At 42.4% G+C, this 21,032-nt stretch overlaps 1 protein-coding gene across 10 annotated transcripts in view; it reads right to left on the bottom strand.

Annotated features, from left to right (window-relative positions):
- TFDP2 (transcription factor Dp-2) overlaps positions 1-3,404 on the bottom strand; it is a 120,317-nt gene extending 116,913 nt beyond the window's left edge. For 3 of the 10 annotated variants that reach the window (XM_081106117.1, XM_081106116.1, XM_081106111.1), the window contains exon 1: positions 3,005-3,270. The gene's annotated coding sequence lies outside the window, so the exon portion shown is untranslated. Of the gene's footprint in view, positions 1-3,004 lie in introns of all 10 variants that reach the window. The other 7 variants (XM_081106106.1, XM_081106114.1, XM_081106109.1 and 4 more) reach the window with 6 other exon arrangements.
- Between the last annotated feature and the right edge of the window lie 17,628 nt (positions 3,405-21,032).

Here is a 21,032-nt window from a genome sequence, read left to right as displayed (position 1 = left end):
GTTCTCAACCTCGGCTGCACATTAGAATCACCTGGGGATCTTTTTAAAATCCTGACTTCAGGGCCTCATCCTCTGGAAATTCTGTTTCTTTGTTACTAATGTTGTGGCCCCTCCACATAACAAAAAAAACCAGAATTTCCGGAGGATGAGCCCCAGAAATCAGGATTTTAAAAAGATTCCCAGGTGATTCTAATGTGCAGCCAAGGTTGAGAACCACTGATCTAAAATAACTCTCAACTCTAAGCCTTCTAATTTCTTCTGAGATCCATATTGCAATAAAAGTTTAAATATGACAGTCAAAAAAAGTCAAGTTTGCCTAGCGACAATATAAACTGTGAGTAAATTCATAGATAGTATGGCTTATTATTCAACCTTTAAAAGATATATGCCTAAGTTTAAAGATAAAAAATAAGATGCTAATGTACAACTCAATATCTAATATTTAATGCCCAAATTAGAAATTTCCTTCCCCTGCTTTAAAACTTCTTCTTAAACTCTCCCTTTCCATCCTTTGTTCCTGGCTAACTGTTAAGACTGACAGACCAACAAACAATGGACTAAAAGTCAGAACACTTAGGTTCTAATTCACTACCTTTACCATGAATTTAATTTTGCATTAGTCCATCTTCTTATCTTGTTCCATAAACTTTCATATACTTAAAAGGGCCTTTAATTTTATTTTTTACAATATATTTGTATTGATTTCAGAAAAAAACATCAATAATGAAAGAGAATCATTGGTTGGCTGCTTCCTGCACGCCCCCTACTGGGATCGAGCCTGCAACCCAAGCATGTGCCTTGGCTTGAATCAAACCGTGATCTCTTGGTTCATCAGTCGATGCTCAACCACTAAGCCATGCCAGCTGGGCCTAAAAGGGTTTTTATTTATTTTTCTTTAAAGGGTTTTTAAATGGTGAAGTGCTATGTAAATAAAAGTAACTCATGTATTATCAACAGCAAGAAAACAAAGCCATGTTAAAAAAAAAAAAAAAAGCAAATGTATGTTCACATTTTAATTCCTAATTATAAAAAGCAACCTTTGAATCCAGTGTGTTTTAATGTATAATCTTCATCCATAAATGCTTTCTACATTCAATGTTAAATTGTATTGAGAGGACAAAGCTCAGACTGTGAAGAATTTTGGCAGCAAAGGAAAAACTTGAAGGTGCCAGTGGGCTACACATTTATGAGAGTTGGAGAGAAAGTTACACAATCACAAAATGGTCATAAAAGTGTTACATGCTTGAAAAATCCGCCTTCTCTCTTAGACCACTAGAAATAAAGAGAACTAAAAAGTTACGAGTTTAGTAGGTCTTGAGCCTTTATTAGCAAGCCTAAGTGCCACATTGCTGAAATTGCAACTCTCCTGCCAGAACAGCACTACACACACCACGTCTGCCCTTAGACTAGACTCCAGATACAGGCACAAGATGTCCTAGCAAACAACATGCATCAAGAGCCAGCACACAAGTATGAGGGAATCCAGGCTCTAGGCATCTGATTTTTCTCCTTGGTCCTACTTGAAAATGGACACTGCTATGAAAAATTTATTATAGTAATAGGATAATGAGCAAGGTTTAGCTAAATTATATGCCAACCAATGAAATGGAAAAGCAACTTGTACTACCAGATCGACTATATTATATTTAATTTTGAACAGACAGGTCATGATTACACTAAATAGAGAACAGCTGAATAACTTCAACTTATATTTATCAAGTGAAGATGATGTCAAGCCATTAAGAGAAAAGAAAAGTGGCCCAGAAAATACTAGGCTGTAGAAGTCAAATAGAAAACAAACAAACAAACAAACAAAAACAAACTAGGGTTTGGGGGAAAAGAGGTAAGGAAGAGAATGAGCTACTGACTTAATAAAAAGAGAACAAATAAATGGGACGGGGAGTCTGAGCCCCCTGAGATAGAATGAGGAAGAGGAAAGTATTCAAAGGCTTAAAGCAGCGGTTCTCAACCTGTGGGTCGAGACCGCTTTGGGGGTCGAACGACCCTTTCACAGGGGTCGCCTAAATACATCCTGCATATCAGATATTTACATTACGATTCATAACAGTAGCAGCATTACAATTATGAAGTAGCAACGAAAATAATTTTATGGCTGGGGGTCACCACAATATGAGGAACTGTATTAAAGGGTCGCGGCATTAGGAAGGTTGAGAACCACTGGCTTAAAGGGAGTTTCGGCAGTGACTATGGAAAGGGATGAGCCTGTTAACTGTTTCAACAGGAAAAGGTAGACCGGACAGGGAACGTTTCTGAACCGCACGCATGGCGCTTCCTATGCTGTGAGCTTTGTTTCAAAAGCGATCCACAGACCAGCCCCTTTACCCGTCACAACGCCCCGCAGAGGCAGTTGCTACCACTTCGCGGGTGCGAAACTGAGACCACGCAATGCAAGGCCACACAGCTGGTACCGGCGTCTGAGCGCTCATCAATTAACTCAACTGTCTGCAAGGTCCTACAAAAACCTTCATGTTTTCTGTGGACGGGGACCATGGCTCTCTGGAATTTCCCAAAGGAGTCTGGGTCCAAAGAGTGATCCTCGACTTTAGAGAAAAGTTCCTTTATGGGGGATATGAGGTTCTCCTGAGAACACAAACCTCTGGAACAATGAAAAACACCCAGCAGAGTCAGAGGGAGGCGTGTGGGTCATGAGGGGAGGAAAAGTCAGAAAACGAGACTTGGGAGCCATCCTTCTCCCCTGAAAGAGAGAAAGCAGAAAGCGGCCCTTCCTGTCCTCCACGAGGCGTGACTCAGGGACGTGGCCTCCCCCCCGTTTGCAGTGTGTGGGGTGTGTGTGGGGGGGGTTCTCCTCCAGACACTCACAGGTTATCCGGCCAGGCCTGGAAGGATGCGTGGTTATCAGCTAGGACTCGGGGTGACAAGGGGGCCCCCCCGAGGCGCAGGGAGGGAAGCCTGCCCAGGAGCACGCCGGGCCGGGGCTAGAGGTCCTCGGCATAGGTGCCCGCGCCCTCGCCCCACACCTTACCCCGCTTGGCTGTTCTTCCGAGGCTGGGGCACCGGCGCTTGGCGGCGGCCCGGTCTCGGCGGACTCACACTCGGGGCAGGGGTGGGAGCTCCGCGGCCTGTCCAGTCAAGGCCCTGGAGTTCGAGGTCCCAGGACGCCGACAGCGCGCGCCCCCGAGCCTGCCCGGAGAGGAAGGGTCAGAGCGCGCCCCGCGAACGCAGCAGCCGCCGCCGCCGCGGGAGAAATCGCTGGCTGCTAGGTCCGCCCGCACCGGCCCGGCCACTGCCCCGCTTCCCCCGCGCGAGCTTTGGCGGCGGAGCAGCACGGTGAGCGCCGATTGGCCCGCGGGGTGAGTAACGTAAGGCGCTTCTCCTCACGGATTGGCCGGGGCGGCGGTGCGTGCACGGAGTAAACAAACCCCGCCCCCCGGCTTCCCAAAGAGAGGAGGGGGCTGGAGGTGAAGGGGCGGGGCCGCGAGGTGAAGGGGCGGGGCCGCGAGGTGAAGGGATATGAAGCTCCAACCCCTGGCTGTTCAGCGGAGTTTCCCAATGAAGCCCCTGCGATGACCCCGCCATCTGCTCCCCAACCGCCTCCCGGGCGGGCTGCAGGCCTGAGGCCTAAAATGTATAGATACGCCCTTCGTCAGGCTTGACTTTCCCATCCACCCCCATCCGCAAGGCCCTGAAGCGGGAAAACCCCATCCTTTCAGAAAGTTTAGAAAGAGGGTAAACAGCCTTTGATGGATCGCCCTAGGGGAGCAGTGAGCAGAGGAATCGGGAGGAGTGACTGTGAGGCCACGTGTGGGGGCAAGTGTAGGGCATCCCGTAATTATTCAGACAGTGGGTCAGAGACCATGGGGATGTGGGTTCTTGAATAGGCAAGTAAGATCCAAGCCAGGCCAAGTACTATATCAAGTGGAAGCGGAAGATAAAATCGTGACACAGACCCCCAAATACCTGTCCCTTTAATTCAATATTAAAACATTTGTCCATTCATTCTGTGCCTATGTGAAAAACCATGTATGAGCTTACATCCTAGTGGAATGGAGAAGACAATATGCAAAAAAAAAAAAAATAAATAAGTAAAATATAACTCCGTTACATGCTGATACGAGCTATAGGAAAAAAATATATGAGCAGAGAAGGTAGAATGACTTCTGTTAAATAGGCTGCTCAGAGAAGGCACAGAAAAGGTACCACTTAAGTAAATATTAAAAGGCGGTGAGGGAGGTTAGAGAGCGCCTTTGGCCCTTTCTCTGGGGTTGGGTGGGGTGGAGAGACAATTCCTGCATCATTGGGCATACATAAATTCCGAGGAGTCCAAGAATGCCAAAGGCAGCACTCCTCCGACTGATTCTAAAACGCAAAATCCCAACGAAGTGACTGATTACCTTGCATTGTTCAGTAACAAATCAACAGGATTTATTTTTTTAAAAAAAGGATTTATTTAGTTTCCACTGACATTTTGTTAAGGTTCAAAGTAACAAATTCTTTTCACACACACTAGGCACAAAGATACAAAAAATGAGCAAGACAGGTAAAGCCTCTACCCTCAAGGAATTCAATCTAGCAGGGGAAATGGATTGTAAACCACCTCAGACCAATGTGTAAACAACCATAATGGAAGTAGACAGCCCTTGGAGCAATGGGAGTTGGGGGAGTTATTAGGGAGCTATAACTCTCTCAGAATCTCTTTGCTATACTGAAAATTCAGTACTAAATTTTACAGTAAGGCTACGGCTATCAGGGATTCTCTGACCTATTTATAAGTTTCTAAGGTGATAGTCTGAAGATAATATTAAGTTGAACAATATAAAATTGCTAATATTTGGCAATTTTCATTTTCCTCAACTTAGTCTCTTATAGAGTTAACAAGGATTTTGCTATGTAATTCATATAGTAAGTGTTCAATAAATGATAGCAATTGTGATCATTGGATAATATTGCTTTTAAAAATGATTTAAAAGTCAATGTCTTATAACACCTTCCAACGCTATGCACAAAGTAAAATGGGCAGTGAATGTTCCAAATTTTCCATTTTGATTTAGCTGTGTTTGATCTAGCTGTTTTCCGGTTTGATCTAGCTGTGAATTTCCATGACCTAATCAGAGTACGCTGTAAAAGACACTAAATGCTAGTTTCACAGCAGGCCAAGAAATTTAGAATAAGAAACAGCTTGGTTTTGAAAGCTAAAAACTGAAAATTCTCCAGAACAGAATAAATTGTCAAGTTGCTTCAGGGAGGAAAATTCATGTAAATCAATTTTTCATTCCCACTCACAGTTCCAATTTAGCAATTTGTACAACAGTCAGCTTTCTCTCCTCCTTTTCATTTCCCCCTTAAGGGATATTATTTCCTTTGAATAGAAAAATAAAGCTTCCACCATCTCCAACACCAGAGAGCAGACGTTTGAAACATGACAGAACACTTATTGATTCAGCAAACACTTATTGTACGCCAAGAACAGTGCAAGGCACTGGAAATACAAACATAAATGTCCAAAAAACTCTGTTCATGGGTGGTGTTCTTTGTGCTTGGAACAATCTCCCGGGTCACCCACACCTCACCTACATGTGCCTTCACATAAGCTTAAATAACACTTTCTCCAGAAATGCTTACTCTGACTATCCATCTCCAGCTCTTTTCCCATGAAATCCTGTTTGTCTTTCTAACACTTGTCAAACTTGCAACTACTCGTTTGGTATCTGTATCTTGTTAAACTGTCAGCTCCTTGAGATCCGGAGCCATATCATCCTATTCACTATCCTCAGTGCTTAAGAGAAGTTCTGTACGTTGTTATTGAATGGATGAGAGTGCCACAGCCTAGCATAGTTGGAAAGAGGAGAGAGACATCCTATATAATAAAACCCTAATATGCAAATCAACTGAATGGCAGAACTACTGGCAGAAAGACCGGTTGCTATGATGTGCACTGACCACCAGAGGGCAGACGCTCAACGCAAGAGCGCCTGCCCCTCCCACCTCCCCCACCCCCAAAAGAGGGAGGCAACCGGAGGCGGAGATCAAGGGGCCAGCCAGCCAGCGGATGGCACCAGGCTGCCAGCTAAGGTGGGTGCCCAGTGGGGGTGGGGGGGCCCAATTGCCCTGTCCCACAGATCAGCCCTGATTGCCAGCCAGGCCTAGGGACCCTACCCTATATATTGGGAACAGTCTCTTAGATTTAAAAATGAAAACCTGTCAAAGCTCCTCTAACAATGAAAATAACAGGATGATGCAGTGATGACATGCATGGACTCTGGCTTGCACATTTGTGGTCAGCCCTGATTCTGACACTTATAACTGTGTGACAAAGTCAATTACTTAACTTCTCTCTGCTTCAGTTTTTCCACCCATAAGATGGGGAAATGGTACTACTGCTTCAGAAGGATCTTGTTTTGTACTACTTTTTATAATCAGGGCAAAACAACGTAGCTTCCCATACAACAGCAAGATGCCTTTCACCTGTATGAAAAGTATGGTCACTGGTGCATGCAGAGTCCCAGATTGTAAGAGGGCACAGGCTCGGCTGAGGGACGCACCCCCCCCCTCCCCCACTCCCCCTGCACGAATTTCATGCACCAGGCCTCTAGTAAATAAATCAAGTTTCTACTTGTAAATATGTGGGCCACCAAAGAGTGGGCCATGGAAGAAGCAGATCTGTTACAGTTAAACCTGATGAATTTCCACGTGCTGCCCCTCTGCTGGTGCGTGGTGCTGCTCTCTGTAGGTGAAGCTATAGGACTCCTGGGCCTCTCAAACTTTAGTGTGCCAGCAATCACTTGGAGCTCTTATTAAAATTGACACTCTGAATCAGTAGGTCAGAGGTTGGGGGGTAGGGCCTGCATTTCTGACAAGCTCCCAGCTGGTGCTGATGCTGCTTCACCACACTTTGAGTAACAAGGTCCTTAGTGTAGCTCCTTTTTTTTTTTTTTTTTAATTGCACACCTTGAATTTTCAAATTAAATTTGTTGGGGACACATTGGTTAATAAAATTACATGGGTTTCGAGTACACAATTCTATAATACATCCTCTGCATATTGCATATGTTTACCACCCAAAGTCAAATCGCTTTCCCTTTGCTCCCTTCCCTCCAGCCTCCTTTCCCTCTGCTAACCACCGTACTGTTGTTGATGTCCATGCGTTTTTGTCTGTCTTCATTGTTCATTTGTAGCTCTCACATATGAATGAAATTATATGGTTAGTGGCATCTTTTTATCATACAAACAAAACTATCTGTAGTTATCTGGACATTTGCATATATGACTTAAAAAAAAAAAGTCTCCAGCCCTGGCCAGTGGATGGAGTGTCGGCCTGCGGACTGGAGGGTCCCAGGTTCGGTTCTGGGGGGGGGGGGGGGGACGGACATGTGCCTTGGTTGCAGGCACGTTCCCAGTGGGGGGTGTGCAGGAGGCAGCTGATTGATATTTCTCTCTCGTCAATGTTTCTAACTCTCTGTCCCTCTCCCTTCCTGGCTGTAGAAAATCAATGAAATATATTTATATATAAAAAAAAAGTCTCCAGTTTTCACACTTAATCCATCCAATGACTGATAAAAGAAATAACACTTAAGATAAAAATGTGTTAAATCAAGGCTTGTCTTTCAGAGACAGTCCTGTTGTTATGAGCAGTTTAGTCACATGAGTAGGGCAAAGTAGAATCAAAGCCTTGGAATTTCCTCAGCAAGGGACACGCCTTCTCCTCAGCTCATTTCTGAAATGACTTGGTGAGGGCAGTGAAAGAATTTCAGTCACCCTTAATAAAAGCAACCTCTTCTTCATATCAAATCTAAGACCCTTTTTCTGATAAAATATTCTATCTATCCTAAAAATAGAAAGTAAATGTGAGATATATGGAATAATGAATAACAAATAAACCCCCATGTATCAGCTTAAGAAATAAAATATTAACATGGCTGGAACTCTCTCTGTTCCTCTCCAATGTGCCCCTCTGCCTCCCCCCACCCCCCAAAAAAATAACCATGCCCTAAGTTATAATTTCCTTTATAATTGTAACACATATGTATGTAATGTCAAGCAATATATTGCTTAGTTTTACATGTTTTTAACTACATATATTTGGGTTCAAACTTTAATATTCATCTGCAAGTTATTTTTTTTGCTCAACATTTTGTTTGAGAGAATCATCTGTCTTAAAGGATGATTCTGGTGAGGATTTAAAAAACATCAAAACCTTCACCTAATCACAAGAAAATATCAGGCCAACCCATAGTGAGGGACATTCTATAAAATAACTGCCAGTATTCTTTAAAAATGTCAAGGTCCTAAAAGAAAGACTAAGGAACTGTCACAGGTTGGAGAAGGCTAAGGAGACATGAAAATTAAGTGCAATGTGGGGTCCTGATTGATTCCTGGACCGGAAAAAGGGCCTTAGTTGGAAAGCTAACAAAATTCATATGAAGCCTATAGATTACCTCACACTATTGTACAAATGTAAATTTTCTGGTTTTCGTAATATTATTGTGGTGATATAGGATGTAGTTAGGTGAAGCTGGGTGAAGGGGGAATTCTGTGTACTATTTTTACAGCTTTTCTGTAAGTCTAAAATTATTACAAAATAAAAAGTTTAATAATTAAATACTGAGGAATCTTATTAAAACACAGATTCTGATTCAGAAGCTCTGGAATGAAGCCTGAAATTCCGCTTTTCTGAAAAGCACTCTGATGGTAGTAAGGCTACTGGCCCCAACAGCATATTTCAGTACCAAGGCTTTTCCCTCTCCCATTGTATTGAGGTGAAATTGACATACAATAAACTAAGCATACTTAAAATGAAAAAAACACAAAACGATGAGTTTTGACATACGTATACATTCATGAAACTATCACCACAATCAAGATAATGAATTTATTGTTGGGAGCCCGTTCTACCTGGCTCTCTCATTTCTGCTCGTCTCACAGGGAGAGGCCCTGAGGCCTTTGTTATAAAATAGAGAGTGTCTCCCTCCAGAGTAGAGGGCATTTTGTTTACCATCCAGTATAATAAAAACTATTTCCTCTGGAGCAAGCATTGGGCAGGTTTACTTGCAGGTCATTACAGAAGACTCAGGTTTCCTAAGCTTGAGATTCCTCTGCTGTACCGCAGTCCCACTGTGTGCACAGCATTAATCTGGACTGCTCTCAGTAGGAGTTGAGAGGTAAGGGGAACCAATGCAAATATGAAGATCCTGATGTTTGCTTTGCCATGAGTAATCAAGTCTGTAATCTCTGACCGGGGAGTCTCATGTCTTCTGCCAGTATCCAGGGAACTGTGACAGGCTAACTTGTTTGTTTCCAAGAAGAGTAAACTTTCAGACTTTTGTCAGTTCTTGACAGTGTTTGGTGATGAAGCTGGGATGCTGACAGAGATAGGACTTGCTGGGAGAGATAGGACAAGAGCTGGTTAGACCAAATGGGAATTCCTTAGCATCTGGTAGATAATATTCTTTGCCCAAGTGTTGGGGGGTGGGGGTGGGGGGGGCGGATAAGGGGAACTTAGCAAAGCTAATGTATTTGCCTTACATTCTCCATTTCTTAATGGGTTCTGTTTCTTTTTCTAAATAGAAAAAAAATTCCACTATTACTCCATATCTTCCTCACTTCTTTTTTTTTTTTTTTATATATATTTTATTGATTTTTTACAGAGAGGAAGGGAGAGAGATAGAGAGTTAGAAACATCGATGAAAGAGAAACATCGATCAGCTGCCTCCTGCACATCTCCTACTGGGGATGTGCCCGCAACCCAGGTACATGCCCTTGACCGGAATCGAACCTGGGACCTTTCAGTCCGCAGGCCAACGCTCTATCCACTGAGCCAAACCAGTTTCGGCTTCCTCACTTCTTTTTTCCTACAATTTCTTTTACATAAGCCAGATTCTTTAAAAATATTGCTATAAAATAGATAAATTTCAGAAAAGTAAGCTTCATATGCCTCCATAATGCCTCCCCCTTCTTTGTCCTTCTCATTAGACTACTATGACTTTGAAATAAAATAAAATAAAACCAAGTCTATCTCTCTCTTCTAATAACTCGATGCTTATCATCCTTCAAATCCCCTACTATGGAATGATGCCATGGGCTCAGAAATAGCAATGGGCTCCCCTATAACCAAGGAATAGAATCCCAATTTTCTGACTGAATCCTCTACCACCCAGAGGTCACTATGCATACAGGCAAGCTCAAAGCAATGAGCAGAGAAGCACTAAATAAAAATGGCTTCAATGCACAATCTGTATAGATCAATCATTCACTGTTTCATTGTAGTTTCCCAAAAAATTTTAGATGATAATTTTCAGAAGGGATTTTTTTAATATGTTTTTATTGATTTCAGAGAGGAAGGGAGAGGGAAAGAGAGAGATAGAAACATCAATGATGTGAGAGAATCATTGATTGGCTGCCTCCTGCACACCCCCTACTGGGGATCGAGCCCGCAACCCAGGCTTGTGCCCTTGACCAGATTTGAATTTGGGCCCCTTCAGTCCATAGGCCAATGCTCTAACCACTTAGCCAAACCAGCTAGGGCCAGAAAGCATTTTAACAACTGTGACGCTAATTCCATCATATTCACATTTGAAATTATCTTTCCTACAGATTCTAAATATTTAAAAATACAGTATATTTTCACAAGTTATATCATCTTTTTCCTACTACAAATAATTAACTCTCTTCTCTAGTAATTTCCCTTGTGCAAGAATGTAGAATATGGACTAATAAGTCTACATAGGATCTAAAGAGACACAGATACATAAAACCTTTCTTCTCTAACCATCTTAAGCCCAAATTTATTTCGGGATCACAACTATAGTTAGTATATGCTATTTCTCTCTCTTCTTAAAGTGCAGAAAATAGTTTTAAGTAAGAATTTCTAGGTAAAATTAAAAAAGCAAATTGAGAAGTTAAAGTAAACAAAAAGGGGAAAATTTGCATACACCTGAGAAATATTTCTATTGCATCCTAGATTTTATCTATAGATCTTAGCAATGGTTTATGAGGTTCTCAATAAAGATTTAATAAAACTATAAACTTTGTAAATAACTTCAGAGAAATAAGATTATCAATGTATTGATGCATATGAATTGGAATCTATACTGTCTTATACAAATAGGAAAATTTTGAACTAATTTTCCATAAAATCATCCTGAAACATTTATACAAATCACCTTGTTTTAAATAAAAAAGCTTAGAAACATTATGGTAGTTATGTAATATATATGCATACAGCCTACTTAAGATTCTAAGTAAAGGTATTTGAAACTTTTTGCTGTCATATAGTATTAGTAGCACACTGAGTACAGAAGGAATATGAGAACTCTTCTGCTCAGTACATTATGTAATCATGTTCAAATGCTATATATATTTTACCTAGAAGGATTTGAAAATCCTACTTAATGACTTCTTAAGTCACTGGACTGATTTTTTTAAGTTAAAAAAATATTATTTTAAAGATGTGGCAACCAACCCAATTAGGAAATGGGCAAAAGAGATGAATAGACATTTCACTGAAGAAGATAAGCAGATGGCAAAAAAGCACATGAAAAGATGTTCAACAGTGCAGAGATAGCATTCTATTTCTTTCTGGTATTATACTATTTTCTGCTTTCTTTATATTTCAAATTTTCTATAATGTAAAGTTTAAAAGTTGGTAAAATATTTCATAAACAGTGAAAAACAAGTTGCAAGCTAGGAAAAGATATCTGTAGGACATATAATTTGACCAAGGGTTAATATTTCAAAAAATTTCTTTTAAAAAAAATATTTTTATTGATTTCAGAGAGGAAGGGTGAGGGAGAGAGATAGAAATATCAATGATGAGAGAGAATCATTGATCAGCTGTCTCCTGCATGCCCCCCACTGGGGATCAAGCTCATAATCTGGGCATGTGCCCTGACTGGGAATCAAACCCTGACCTCCTGGTTCATAGATCGATGCTCGACCATTGAGCCATGTTGGACAGGCTTTATTTTTATTGACTTTTAGAGAGAGAGGAAGGAAGAGGGAGAAAGAGAAACATTAATGTAAGAGTAGAACATCAATCACCTGTTCCCTACTGGGGACCGAGCTCACAACCTGGGCATGTGCCCTGATCAGGAATCAAATCAGCAACCTTTCCGTGACACCCAACTGACTGAGCCACACCAACCAAGGCTCCAAATTTTTCTAAAATTCCTAGCTCTCAAAGGCATGAACATCATTTCTCATCATCCCACATATTAATCTTATCCATTTACAGCATGACCTTGGACTAGTTACTTCATGAAGTCAGAAAGGCAAGGAAGGAATTTTCTCTTTCTTCCCTCTGAGAATCCAATAGCTGCTCTTAATTATCGCCAGCCTGTCTGTGTCTAGAAGCTCTGAGCCAAGCAACCCTACTTTGGGCTATTTCTCTGAGCTACATGCCTTAATCTGTGCTCTGGTAGTTTGCAGAAACTGATAACTCACCTATTTCCCTATATTTCTTCCCTACTTATTCTAAACTAGAGGCCCGGTGCATGAATTCGTGCATGGGTGGGATCCCTCCTGCTGGGTCTGGGATGTAGGTGAACCAGATTCGGGGCTGTCAGGGCCCCAGTAGCAAGGTCTGGGTCAGTGTGCATCATTGCTACTGTACCGTCATTCAGTCATTTGGTCATAATGGTCGCTTAGGCTTTTATATATATAGATAAAATCATTTTCAGTCTTTCAGCCTTTCATTTTCCCCCCCATTTATGTATGTATTTATCCAAGAGTCTTAAGTCCTTAATATGCCACCTGCTGAGTAAGGCTTTCAAGGATACTTTTTTTTTCATTTTTATTTTTTTACAGCTTTATTGAGGTGTAATTGACATACAAAAAACTGCACATATTTAATGCACCCAATTAGATGAGTTTGAACATATGCATGTACCTGTGGAACCAGGATAAATTTGTGGACAAAATACACGCAGTAATGCTTTTGTAATGCTTATAGCCTATTTGGAGAGCCAGACATTAATATATTCACACAAGTAAGTGTAAAAGATAAATATGGTGAATGCCATGAAGTACAGATGCAATCTTTCTTTATTATTTTAGAGAGAGGAAGAGGGAGAGAGAAAGAGAGAAAGACATCAATGTAAGAGAGAAACATCAATCAGTTGCCCTCCCATAGGTATCCCATAGGTATCCTGACCATGGATCTAATCTGCACCTGGGTATGTGCCCTGAACAGGAATTGAACCCACAACCTTTTGGTGCATGGGACGATGCTTCAACCAACTGAGCCACACTGGCCAGGCCAGATGCAGTATTTAAAGGGTGCTATAGGAATTTTGAGTGATGGCCTATAAAGATCAGAGACATATGTGGGAGAGCAGAGTGTGGTGTTTGGACATCCCAGAAAGTGTGACCCTCATGTAGATAGGCATGGTCTAGAAATAGATGCTTAGAAGAGGAACCGTAGGCAATACCATTTTATAGAAATTAAAAGAGTCAGAGAGTACAGTAGATGAAAGGTATCTCAATTCCTCAATGAAAAACCATCCTCTCCATCCTCCTCACTCCTTACAATTCTGTACAGCTGACTCCACCACTGAATTCAAGAGGGCAGGTAAAGAGGTCAGGGTCGGGAAGCTTAGCTCATCTACATTGACTGATGAATAGATAACCATGTGAACCAATCATGAGTCTATCATGGAAATGAACTTTGTGCTATTTTCTGAAAAAGAGATATTTCCTACTTCAGCCAGATATCCCTCTTATACAGGTGAAGGAGTTGGTCCTGCCCTTCCCTGTAGCCTGATTCTAAAGCCAATACAGAGGCACTGAGACCTCCAAGCCCACCAAGCCCAATGTTTCGGTAACAGGAAAGAAAAAATTCTTCAAGTGGATTATAAAGTGTAATTATAAGAGGGGCCCACCTTTCACCTTTGGTTCCCAGATCGGTGCACTCCGGCTTTGAGGTAAGCAGCTCCATATATTGAATATACAATATCGTGTGTGTGTGGCAACATCCCAAGCCCACAGGGTTTTGGAAGTTCACAAATGATTGTGCTGGCAGAAAAGCTGTGGTCAGGGAGATCAAATCCATCCTCAGAATATATCTACCCCAGGGACTAAAGCATCGCCTTCCCCATGATAGGAGAGGTCAATGTATTCAACCTGCCAGCATGGAATATTTCTATATCAAAATTCAATCAACTTCTGTGGTTGGAAGGCAGGGCACATGGAAATGGTGGTAGTCAGACCAGGCCTGGTGAGTGGACTGTCATGAAGTTCACCCCATACAAAGCCTCCGTCCCTGCTGCCATGGCCACTTTATGCACGGTCACAATGAATATGAAAGAAGCTGAGTGACATTCACTGGACAGGTCATCATGTCTGCTGATGATGAAGCATTATCTCTGAAGCTGGGCAATTGTGTGGTAATAAATCATCATATTCTGCCTGCTCTGTGAGGTTGACCCTCCTTCCGCCCCCAAGGCCTCCTCCTAGTCACCAATTCGTCTGCTTTTTTCCAAGGCCTTGATCAGCAAGGACACCACTCTATGTCAGAGGCCACCTGCGTGACACTGCAGCACTAAAACTGACCACTTCCTGCTGGTGCTGGCCAACCATGAAAATCTACGTATAAACCAGGCCCTGGACTTTTGCCTTTACTGCTAGCTGATCATAGGGAACTCCCCACGAGACGTAGGTATGAACTGAGGGAGAGAGGGAAAGCAAAGGGCCATGGTTGTCTGAGCTCCCAGCCGATGAAGTGTGCTTGCTGTGTCTTGCAAAATGGCATGGGCCCAAATGCCAAATCAACTTCTGTTTCTTTTACATGCGATTTTGTGGTTCAGTGGGTCCCCTTATACCCAATTCATGATAAGAAGTTCAGGCCACTTGCTGTCCCAGGATCAGATATTGAGTCACTCCCAGCGTTCACAGGAAGCAGGAGTGACTTAACATGCAGAATAAGGGACAGCAAAGAAAGGCTCACTCCTTGTGGCCAGCACTGGCATTCTGCTGTATGACTTGCCAGAGGAATGCTACAGCAGTCTGTCTGCCACAAACACCTCGAGTACAATCCGGGTTGCTGGCGCAACTTGCTCCTATTGCAGAGAACTTTCCTGCTCTGAGTCCCATTCCAAACTGGATTACCCAGAAACTAGGTCAGCACTGCATGTCCCCAAGTGAAATATGCTGCCGCTAAAGCCCCTAGAGGCCCACCAAGACTATGTCTCTTTCTTTGCTGCAGATAGTACAAAATGCAGCAACTTACCTCTCACTTTCAAATGAATATCCCACGTGCTCCAGAATTTTGGACTCGATACTCCAATCATTTTGACAATGCCCCTGAACTTTTGCAGGATTGATCTCCCACCATCTGCCACACTTATTGTCTTAATAAGGCGTCTAGAGTGTTTCCCAATGCCTGCTCAGCAGATCCCATCAGCAAGGTGTCATGAACCAACATGATGATCTGAGGCATATAAAGATGAACAAGTTCACCCAGACTTTATTATGATAGGAGAATGGATATAGCGCCAGGGCCAGATAGTAAAGGTAATTGTTCACCCTGCCACCTAAATGCAAACTTTAAAAATTTCTATTAATAAAGCATCTGCCAAGAAATACAGCACATGCCTGGACTGAACGCCTCCATGCCCCACCCCCTACAGCTACCCCAGGTCCACTGGCTGTCACCTGCACGCAAGCCCCTAGTACCTAGAACAGGGGTGGGCAAACTTTTTGACTCGAGGGCCACAATGGGTTCTTAAACTGGACCGGAGGGCCGGAACAAAAGCATGGATGGAGTGTTTGTGTGAACTAATATAAATTCAAAGTAAACATCATTACATAAAAGGGTACGGTCTTTTTTGTTTTTAGTTTTATTCATTTCAAAGGGGCCAGATCCGCCCGCAGGCCATAGTTTGCCCACGGCTGACCTAGAACCACAGTTACAAATTTCATCACCACATGATCATATTCACAATTAGAGGCCTGATCCACGAAAGTCATGCAAGGGCCTTGGCCCTCGCAGACCCACTGCCTCGGCCGGCCCTTGCAGCCCCGGCTTCATCCGGAAGGTCATTCGGCTGCTCAGTCTAATTAGTATATTAGCTTTTTATTATATAGGATAACCTTGTCATTCTCCATTACCCACTGTCAAGCGATCCCTAAGCAGCGGCATTGTGGCCCAAAGGGGCATAGGGATCCTTTTGTGGCTGCAAGATTGGCTTGCCACATTTCCCCAGAGTCAGCCTATGAGGATGCAACAAGCCCAAATGGATTCAGGCCCGATCAGCACGTTGTCAGATCCCCACACACCGAGTCCCATAGGATGACATGAACTGCAAGGACCATAGGAGAGACTGCACAGTTGGTGGTGATTTGATCTGCCATTCAAGAGCGGACTCTAAACTAGAGCCAAGTTTTATAGACTTACACAGAAGCCAAGAAGCTGCTCCTGACTAAATGAACTTTTCTTCTTGAAAAAAATGTCCTTTAAAATTTCTTTTTAGATTTCTAACAGGCTCTATAAGTAGTAAGATTTCGTATTATTTGAATATTTGCAAATATTCCTGTGCTTTCTCTCCCTAGAAGTTTAATTGTATATATAGGTTCTATTGGGAACTACCACATACTATGATACCTCTGCATTTTGAAGTTATTACTCAATTTATTTCCTGTCATCTGTTTTGCTGATGAGTGATCCACTGTCATTTTTACTGTGACAAAATGAGACACATTCATTTTAGAAAAGTTGTCTCTTTCCCTGGTAGATAGTTATATTTTTTCCCATTATCTTTGATTTTTCTGTAGCTTCTTTACTGTGTGCAACTTCTACCTGAGGACAAAGTCTTTCAGTAATTGTATATTTCCTCCATTATTTCTTTTCTAATTTCTTTCAGGTCTATATTAAACTTATTTTGAAATTGCCCAATATATTTTCAATATCTAATAATTGTTCTTTAAAAAAAATCTCTGTATATAGACTATGCTGCATTCTGGTAAAGTACTATCTTCAAATTAATTTTAATTGCAAACTGCTTAAACTTAAAAAACAAACTACTCTTTTTAATTTATTAGAGGCCCAGTGCATGGATTTGTGCACCGGTGGGGTCCCTCAGCCTGGCCTGCGCCCTCTTGCAATCTGGGACCCCTCGGGGGACGTTGGAGAGCCAGTTTTGGCCTGATCCCCACAGGCCCAATCCAGACAGGAGGGAGCTAATCCTTTGTGTTGAGCTTCTGTCCCCTGGTGGTCAGTGCACATCACAGCAGTCGGTCGTTCGGTCACTTAGGCTTTTATATATATTACATATATATATATATATATATATATATATATATATATAATTATAAAGCATATGTTTTCATTATAAATGATACAAATGAACAGCCAGATAAAGAGGTGCATAGGGCAAGAGTCCCAGATGCTTTAGTCCCCATGGAGCTGGTAGAGCCACCCTCCTGACACCAATTCAGAAGCTCCCAAACTCCATTGTTTGGGGATTTTATGGAGGTCCCAGTATGCAGGCATAATTGATTAAATCATTGGCCAATGGTGATGTTTAAACCTGATCTCAAACTTTTGAGTTTTTTTTCCAATGATCTGTTCATATTTCTAAGTGTTCTATTTGTTTATTTATTTTAAAGAATAGTTTGTGTTTTTTTTGTTTTGTTTTGTTTTTAAAAATATATTTTATTGATTTTTTACAGAGAGGAAGGGAGAGGGCTAGAGAGTTAGAAACATCGATGAGAGAGAAACATCGATCAGCTGCCTCCTGCACATCCCCCACTGGGGATGTGCCCGCAACCAAGGTACATGCCCTTGACTGGAATCGAACCCGGGACCCCTGAGTCCGCAGGCCGACGCTCTATCCACTGAGCCAAACCGGCCAGGGCAATAGTTTGTTTTTTAGAGAGAGAGAGAAACATTGATGTGAGAGCGCACTATCCATCAGCTGCCTCCTGCATGCCCCCTGCGGGGAATCAAACCCACAATCTGGGTATGTGCCCTGACTGGGAATTGAACCCGCCTCCCTTTGGTGCATGGAATGATGCAAACAGACTCAGACTCATCTAGGCATCTTAGGAAAGTTAGAGATTCCCAGCACCCACACTAGTCCTACTGAATACATTTTTAGGGTGGGGTCCGGACACATGTGCAGTTTTAAAAGCTCCCCATAGCTACCAGTTTATAGGAAGTACAAGGGACCAAGGAACATGTGAAATGACACAATGGGATGCAATCAGCAAATTCCAAAACAAAACTAAAGGACAAAGGATGTGATTTTTTTTCATGAATAAATTGCAAGGAAAAACTTTCATCAAGACAGCAGAGTAGGTTAATGCTATGCTCATCTTCTCCCAGTACTACCTCAAAATTACAAGTAAACTACAGAACAAACCCTCCAGAACAGCCTGAAGAATAGCTAAACAGAAGTCCTATGTATTAAGGATATTCAGAGGCCACATTGATTCTGATAAGAGGGTTGAAGATGCGGAAGGGGCAGGCCCCACAATCAGTGTGGCAGTTAAGAAATGCGTGTGTGGCCGAAACCGGTTTGGCTCAGTGGATAGAGCGTCGGCCTGCGGACTGAAGGGTCCCAGGTTCAATTCCGGTCAAGGGCATGTACCTGGGTTGCGGGCACATCCCCAGTGGGAGGTGTGCAGGAGCCAGCTGTTCGATGTTTCTCTCCCATCGATGTTTCTAACTCTCTATCTCTCTCCCTTCCTCTCTGTAAAAAATCAATAAAATATATATAAAAAAAGAAATGTGTGTGTGTGTTGGGGGGGAGGAGGCCCTAGCTGGATTGGCTCAGTGGATAGAGTGTCAGCCTGCGGACTGAAGGGTCCCAAGTTCAATTCCGGTAAAGGGCACATGCCCTGATTGTGGGCTTGATCCCCAGTAGGGGCATGCAGGAAGCAGCCAATCAATGATTCTCTCTCATCATTGATATTTCTCTCTCTCTCTCTCCCTCTTCCTTCCTCTCTAAAATCAATACAATTTAAAAAGAAGAAATGGGGTGGGGGGAGGAAAGCCTGGTGGTGGGGGGATATCAGGGCTGCAGGGTGCAGGAGTGAGGGGTGCCAGTGCCAGGAAGAGAAATCCCCATAACTTCTGGCTGTAAAAACCGGCAGGAATTCTGGCTGAGTGAGAGGGCTGCTTGCTGGAATCCCAGGTTCTCCTTAGGGGCCGGTGCACAGATTTACTCAGACTCACTTGCTCTGAATAGAAAGTTTATTGACCTTCTCCCCACCCAGCTTGCATACCTATCAATAATTCCTTTAAATGTAAATGGTTTAAACACTCTAATCAAAAGATTAGTTTCCATTGATACACAAGTGGATAAAGAAAAGATGGTACAGCACTAGCTGGTTTTGCTCAGTGGTTGAAGCTTTAGACTAAATGGTCCTGGGTTTGATTCCAGTCAAGGGCACATACCTTGCTTGCAGGCTCGATCTCCGGCCCTAGCTGGGGAGTGCGCAGGAGGCAATCAATTGATGTTTCTTTCTTCCTGCCATTCTGTCTAAAAATCAAGAGGCCGACTGGTGTGGCTCAGTGGTTGAGTGTCAACCTATGGACCAGGAAATCATGGTTCAATTCCCGGTCAGGCCATATGCCCAGGTTGCAAGCTCGATCCCCAGTGTGGGGCGTGCAGGAGGCAGCCAATCAATGATTCTCTCTCATCATTAACGTTTCTCTCTCTCCCTCTCTGAAATCAATAAAAATATATTTAAAAAAAAATCAATGGAAAAAATATCCTCAGGTGAGGATTAACAAAAAAAAAAAATGGTACATGTACACAATGGAGTATTGCTCAGCTATAAAAAATAATGAAATCTTGCCATTTGTGATAACATGATGGACCTAGAAGGTATTAGGCTAAGTGACATAAGTCAATCAAGAGAAAGACAAGTACCACATAATTTCACTTATGTGTGGAATCTAAAAAACAAAATAAATGAACAGTCACAGGCAGAGGGAATATTATAACTAGAGTTACCTACTCTGCCGTCTTGAAGAAAAGTTTTTTCTTGCAATTTATTTGTGAAGAAAATCACATCCTTTGTTCTTTAGTTTTGTTTTGGAATTTGTTGATTGCATTCCATTGTGTCATTTCACATGTTCCTCTGTGCCTTGTTTTTCCTATAACAACTTGGGAATAACCTTGTAATAACTATGGTGTCAGATGGGTACGAGACTTATTGGGGTGATCATTCTAAGTTATATAAATGTCTAATCACTATGCAAAACACTTGAAACTAATATAATAATGTATGTCATTTGCAATTAAAAATATTTTCAAGTAAAAAAAAAAAAGAATTATTCAAACCCGTGATACTAAAGCATAATCTCCATCTACTCTCCATTGCTTATGCAGGGGGCAACTCTTATTGGCAAGTTGTTTTTCTACTGAAAAATGGGGAAAATGGAATCTTTAGTCTAACCAAGTGGATTAGGCAAAATCAGCTTGAGAGTCTGTTGTAAATGACCATTTGCTAGCAGAAAACAATTTACCCTGAGAATCCAGTGCCATCACACACTACCCATCCATTCCTTCTTTCTGGTAAATGCTGACTTCATGCAGGAAGGCAGGCACCATGTGACTCATTTTCCCATGTCCCTAGGACTTGGAACTGGAGAGGTTTCCTGAATGCATCGAATGAATGGGATCCATGACATGTCCCCAAATCAGTACCATCTGGGTGGTGATCAACATATGTGCAAGGAAGGCCCTTTACGAGGTTAAGTCACAAGGGTCCTTCACAGGGCTGTCATAGCTCCATGTTCTTGATTTTTAACAAGTTCTGAATATAGACAGCACAGTTCTCTACCTCCCTAACACCTCAGACCCACAATTCCTCACATCTGTGCTTCCAGTTTTAATGTGCTGTTACCTTGTTTTCTGGTGTGTAGGCAGCCTCCTGGTTCTCATGCCCTGTGTCCCTTCTCTGGAGTGTGGGCTGTACTTCGCCTCTAACAGACGATGATAAAGCGAGGGAATGTCATTTGAGATTAATTTACGAAAGGCTCTGGCTTCCATCTTGCTCTCTGATGGAAGCCACCTGCCACGCTGATCTGACTTAAGGAGGCCCATGGGCTA

Source organism: Myotis nattereri, assembly GCF_964212035.1.
Source record: "Myotis nattereri genome assembly, chromosome: 14".
Lineage (NCBI taxonomy): Eukaryota > Metazoa > Chordata > Mammalia > Chiroptera > Vespertilionidae > Myotis > Myotis nattereri.
The sequence above is the reverse complement of the archived record's forward strand: the minus strand, read 5'-3'. Positions and strand labels throughout refer to the sequence as shown.